Genomic DNA, 6457 nt, shown 5'->3' with positions numbered 1-6457 from the left:
TCTCTCCACGTTACTCTTCACATTGCTGATCGAGGGGCTGGCAATGGCGCTTCGGGCAATGAGGGACTGGAGAGGAATTGAATGGGGGGGGGCGAACACAGCATTTCATTGTATGCGAACGACCTGTTATTATATATTTCTGACCCAGTAGGCAACATCATAGGCATCGTGGAGGTCCAGGGGTAACTTGGCCGGTTTTTGGGATACAAATTGAAGTGAGGTGTTCCCGATTGAGGCCAGAGGGCAGGAAAGGAGACCCAGGGAAGTTGACATTTAGGGTGGTGGAGGCGACTTTCAAGTACTTGGGTATCCAGGTGGTGCGGGTTGGGCACAGTTGCATAAACTGAACCTGGCTCGGCTGGTGAGCAGATGAACGTAAAACATACAGTGCAGAAGGAGGCCATTCGGCCCATCGAGTCTGCACCAACCCATTTTAAGATCCCACTCCCACCCTACCACCGTAACCCAATAACCCCTTCTAAGCTTTTTTGGACACTAAGGCAATTTATCATGACCAATTCACCCAACCTGCACGTCTTTGGACTGTGCGAGGAAATGTGAGCACCCGGAGGAAACCCACACAGACACGGGGAGAACATACAGACTCCGCACAGACAGTGACCCAAGCCAGGAATCAAACTTGGGGGCCTGGTGCTGTGAAGCCACAGTGCTAACCACTGTGCTACCGTTCTTCCCCTATGAAGGTGGACTGTAAGAGGTGGGATGAGCTGCCACTGTCTGGCTGGGTGGGTCTAGACAGTGAAAATGACGGTGCTGCCTAGGTTTCTGTTTGTATTGCAGAACCTCCCAATCTTTGTTCCCAAGTCATTTTTTTCAGGAAGATCAATGGGCTGATCTTTGGGTTTGTGTGGGGGGGGAAGACCCCGCGGGTGCGGAGGGCTTTCTTGGAGCAGGGGTGAGGGACGACCATCGCTATGGTAATGAAATGGGCTGTGGGGGTGGGGTCGGTGTGGGGGTGGGGGGCAGATGGAGGCATTACCTTGCAGGGGTACGTGTTTGAGGGCTTTGTTGTCGGCACGTTTACCGTTCTCGCCGGCCAGGGAATTGCTCACATTGGAGGAAGCTCAGGGAAGGCTGATTCCTCGGATGGAGTCTTTGTCTAATGAAAGTTTGACAGGTTGGAGTTTAGAAGAATGAGAGGTTATCTTATTTAAACATACACGATTCTGAGAGGGCTCGACAGAGTAGATGCTGGGAGGGTGTTTTCTCTTGTGGTGAAACCTAGAACTAGGGCACAGTTTAAAATAAGGGGGCTCCTATTTAAGGTGGCAATGATGAGGAATTTCTTCTCTCTGAGTTGTCAGTCTTTGGAATTCTCTTCCCCAGAGAACAGAGCATGTAGGGTTGGCAAGCCTCCAGGATTGGCCTGGAGACTCCAGGAATTGAATATCAATCTCCAGGAAGCAGCTCTGTGCAACCCCGGAGAAAAATCTTCTGGGACATTGAAAAATATTGTTTAAAACTCATTTTCTTTGACTATTTCTCTTTATTCGATGTAAAAATATTGGAAATGGCGTAAAAGGAAGATGGTTTGGCTGATAGACAAACGTCATGCAATTGGGTAATGAGTCTTTCTCTTTCTAATTGGTGTAGGAAGGCCGTGCGTCACCAGGATGGATGTGTTGGCCAACAAATGGCTGGAGGGTGAGGGCAAGTCATGTGATGCAAGCCACAGGAATACATTTAATCACAGTTGCCAACCTTAAGTGGGGGTTGAATCATTGTCCGACAGTCTTGGATATATTCAGATTTTTGATCGACAGGCTATTGGGGACAGGCAGGAACGTTGGATAAAGGCCACAGTCAGATCAACCATGATCTTATGGAATGGTGGAGCTGGTTCAAAGGGGCTGAATGGCCGAATCCTGCTCCTATTTCTTATAATCTTCTGTACTAAATGGCCAGCCCCTTACCCTGAGGCTGTGCCTGCCAGATCTCGACTCTCCAGTCTCTTTGCAGCTGAACTGTATAGGAGTTTTATACATTCCAATAAGAAGACTGGGTACATTTGGGGAGTTTAGGGAGATCTGGACAATCTTAACAAATGGGTCTCATTCACCTCGACTCCCGGTCAGTTTCACTACCTGACTGATAGGCGAGGGTAAGAATGTACCACACAGAGGTCACAGCTAGGTGGGAGGGTGGGGGTGTGGGAGGAAAAGGGTTCCTCCTGCTCCACATGGAAACAGGAAATTGAGTTTTTCATCTACCTGCCTTGGTTTCTCCTGGTCTTTTTGGCAGGCCCAGTCTGACAGAGAAGCTGCTCCTATTCCTTTAATCAGATCTCTGACTATCGGGTCCCTCTGACATTGTGTCCCACTCGCCTGCTCTGGATCACGGGAAGATGAAAGGGGTATAAGTAACACTTCAATTTTAACTGTGCCCATCCCCCAGGGTTCTGCTAGATCGGCTGGGGTGGGGGGGGGGGGGGGGGGGGGGGTGATGGGGAGTTGAAATTGGGGCTCTCTTACCTTGCCCATGTCTTCGATTTCTCCCATTATGTCACATTTTATCTGCTCCTTACCTCTCTTCTTCCATTAAACAAAACCTCCTGTTCCCCACCCACACAGGTTTGCAAACAACACCTGAAGAAAGCGGCCATTTTTTGGAGGTGTGTCTAAGCAGCCGACTATCCATCCATGTAGGCAACAGAGCTGTGTCTGGCTCAGCCCTGGTCCTGTATCCACACCTACACACTTCCTAACAGGGTCACTGCACAGCAAACAATGGGAAAATCCTGGCTCATTTTCTTTCTTCCTTTCTAGGTGTGGTAAACAGCTCTGGGGGGGGACTGGTTTAGCTCAGTGGGCTAGACAGCTGGTTTGTGATGCGGAACAAGGCCAGCAGCGTGGGTTCAATTCCCGTACCAGCTGAGAATTCTGAAGTCTCCCTCAGTGTACGGGAACAGGCGCCGGAATGTGGCGACTCGGGGCTTTTCACAGTAACTTCATTGCTGTGTTAATGTGAGCCGACTTGAAACAATCAAAAAAATGATTAAACTAAGGTCAACTAAGTAACACCACCTGGTTGAGATCCGCCGGTGAGAAACAAACTTGGGAGCTTGTCATTTAACACAACGGTAAAGAGTAAACAGAAAGCAACGCAGCAGACAGAAACAATATAGTGTCTGTTGCAGTGGAAATTTAAGCAGCTGAGTGAAACTTTTCGGAGTTTGTTTTCTCTGCAATTGCTGCAGATTATACCCTGTCAGCAAACTCCTCAATATGGTGCCTTGAGAATGGAATGGATGATCAGTAGGAACAGAGAAGGGTCATTCAGCCTCCACCACCGACAAACGATAGTTGTGTGTACCAACCACTAAATGCAGGGCTGTAAATCACCAAGGTTCCTCAGGCAGCACCTTCCAAACTCACGATCACTACCATCTAGAAGAAGAACAACAGCAGACACCTGGGAATCCCACCACCTGGTGGTTCCCCCCCAAGACACTCACCACCCTGACTTGGAAATATATCGGCGTTCCTTCACTGTCGCTGGGGAAAAATTCTGGAACACCCTCCCTAACAGCACAGTGGGTGCACCTACACTTCAGGTACTGCAGCGGTTCAAGAAGGCAACTCCCCACCACCTTCTAAAGGGCAATAAATGCTGGCTTAGCCAGCGAAGCCCGCGTTCCTTAAATGAATTTTTATACCAATCCTAGATTTCTACGCCCTATTGAGCATTTCGTGAAAGGACCGTGAGCGAGAGGGCAGAGATTTAAAGTAATCGGCAAAAGAAGCAAAAACGAAATGAGGAAAAGCTTTTCCACACAGTAAATCATTAAGGTCTGGAATGCAGTACCTGACAACGTGGTGGAGGCAGCTTCAATCCACGCATTCAGGAGGTAAATGATTGAAACCTCAAAACACAGAAGGTCCTGAGGGGATTTGAGCTGGTGGATACTGGAGGACTTTGCCTCCAGTGGGGGAGTCTTAAAATAGGGGGACACAGTCTAAAAATAAGAGGTTTAAGTCAGAGATGAAGGCGAAACCTTTTCTCACCAAGGGTCATCGGTGTATGTGATGCACGATCAATTGCACAAAAGACTCAGATTGGGTACAACTGTGGCTTTATTGCAGTCAGATGTGTGGCCTCCTGCTGCAGCTGGCGAAACGGCAGATCAATGGAGGACACGCATATCTGTACGGCTCCTTGTGGGCGGAGCTAGCCGGCAGGGCTACCGGCGAACCTGTAGTACAGGTCCTACCTTACATCCCCTAATACAGGTGCACACAGTGGTTCACCACAGTGTGGAATTCTCTTCCCCAGGAAGCAGTGGAGGCAGAGAGTCTTTGAACTTATACAAAGCTGGGATAGACAGATTTGTGTTGGACAAGGGAGTCGTGGGTTATGGGGGTTGTGTGGGGTGGGGTGGGGGGGGGGGGGGGGTTGGCAGACAGTAAAGTGGTGCTGAGACCAAAACCAAGTCAGCCATGTTCTTATTGAATGGCGGAGCAGGCTAGAAGGGTCGAATGGCCTCCTCTTGCTCCTATGTTCCTACGTGAAAAGAAACAATGTGCATGGTTACGGGGAGAAGGCGGGAGAATGGCACCAGGTGAATTGCTCATTTAGAGAGCGCGGTTCAGAGACGATGGGCCGAATGGACTCCTTCTGCAAAGAACAAAGAGCAAAGAACAGTACAGCACAGGAACAGGCCCCGTCGGCCCTCCAAGCCTGTAATGGTCATGCACTGCAACAATTCAGTGACCCAAATAAATGGAAGGGAAGAAATTAAGAGGTGGCATTGGTAGAATTAAGCAGAATCTTTACTGAAGTTAGAGAACACAGATTGAAGATGACTAAATTGGAAGCAAAGCTAAGCATCAGTCTGGCTCAGTGAAGGAACTTCGTGCCTCTGTGTCAGAAAGTCATAGATTCAGGTACCAAGCTGGAGGCTTAAGCGCACAATCTATACTTGGATACAGCACAGATAGAACGCTGTCTTGTTGGAGGTTCTCTCTGCCTTCGCACATGCATTTAAAAGTAGACTTTGGCCTGAAAGAGCTGGATCTTACATTAAAAGCAGATGAAATTCCTATCTTGCTCTGCTATCAGAGCACAGGAGGCACTATTTATGCCAATCTGACCAGCTTTTCCACAGCAAGGTACGAATGGAAATTGTTCATTTATCTCGGCTGCTCTGCAGAGGAGCGATGATGATAGTTTGTTGGAACAGATAGGTAATGGTTGGCGATCAACTGTATATCCTTTTCAGAGCAGAATATCATGTCCAGCAGATCAGCCTCCCAACAAGTGGTGATATCAGAACATGGATTTATGCTTCATTTGATTCCAGTTGTTTTTGTTCCGCTTTGCTTGTTTTCAGTTGTACTTGAGTAGAGCCTTGCACAGCCACACGCAAGCACACGGACAAACGAACAAATGAATTAGGAAGCAGGAGGAGGCCGCTCCGCCCCTCGAGCCTCCTTCGCCATTCAATTGGATCATGACTGATCTGATGTTCATCACAATTCCACATTCCTGCCTACCCCAGCTAACCTTTCACCCCTTTGATGTCAAGAATCTATCAAAGCCTCTGCTTCCACTGCCTTTTAAGGCGGAGTTCCAAAGGGTTATTTAAAAAAAAAAAAATTTAGATTACCCAATTATTTTTTCCAATTAAGGGGCAATTTAGCGTGGCCAATCCACCTACCCTGCACATCTTTGGGTAGTGGGGGCGAAACCCACGCAGACACGGGGAGAATGTGCAAACTCAACACAGACATGTGACCCAGAGCCGGGATCGAACCTGGGACCTCAGCGCCGTGAGGCAGCTTTGCTAACCACGAGGCCACCGTGCTGCCCATAGAGAAAATAATTCTCCTAATTTCCGTCTTAAATGAGTGACTCCTGATTTTTAAACAGTGGCCCTTGTTCTAGATTTTCTCACAAGAGAAAACATCCTCTCTGCATCCACCCTGTCATGACCCTCCAGGATCTTATATGTTTCAATCAAGCCTCCTCTTACTCTGCTAAACTCCAGCGGATACAAAGCCAGCCTGTCCAATCATTCCCAAGGCAACCTGTCCATTCCTGGTATCAATCTAGTAAATCTTCTCTGAACTGCTTCTAATGCATTCACATCCTTCCTTAAACAAGGAGACCAATACTGTATACAGTGCGCAAGTATCCTGTACAACAGAAGCATAACCTGCCTACTTTTGTAATCAATCCCCCTCACAATAAACAATAACATTTTATTTGCTTTCCTAATTAATTGCTGTACCTTTTGTGTTTCATGGACTAGGACACCCAGATCCCTCTGCACCTCAGAGCTCTGCAATCTCACACCTGCTTATTTTTTATTCTTCCTGCCAAAATGGGCAATTTTATATTTTCCCACATTATATTCCATTTGCCAGATTTTTGCCCACTCAATTAAGCTTTCTCTGTCCCTTCTGATGTTCTCTTCACAACTTACTTACCCATCAAC

This window comes from Scyliorhinus canicula, chromosome 10, assembly GCF_902713615.1.
Source record: "Scyliorhinus canicula chromosome 10, sScyCan1.1, whole genome shotgun sequence".
In the NCBI taxonomy this organism is placed as follows: Eukaryota; Metazoa; Chordata; class Chondrichthyes; order Carcharhiniformes; family Scyliorhinidae; genus Scyliorhinus; species Scyliorhinus canicula.
The sequence above is the reverse complement of the archived record's forward strand: the minus strand, read 5'-3'. Positions refer to the sequence as shown.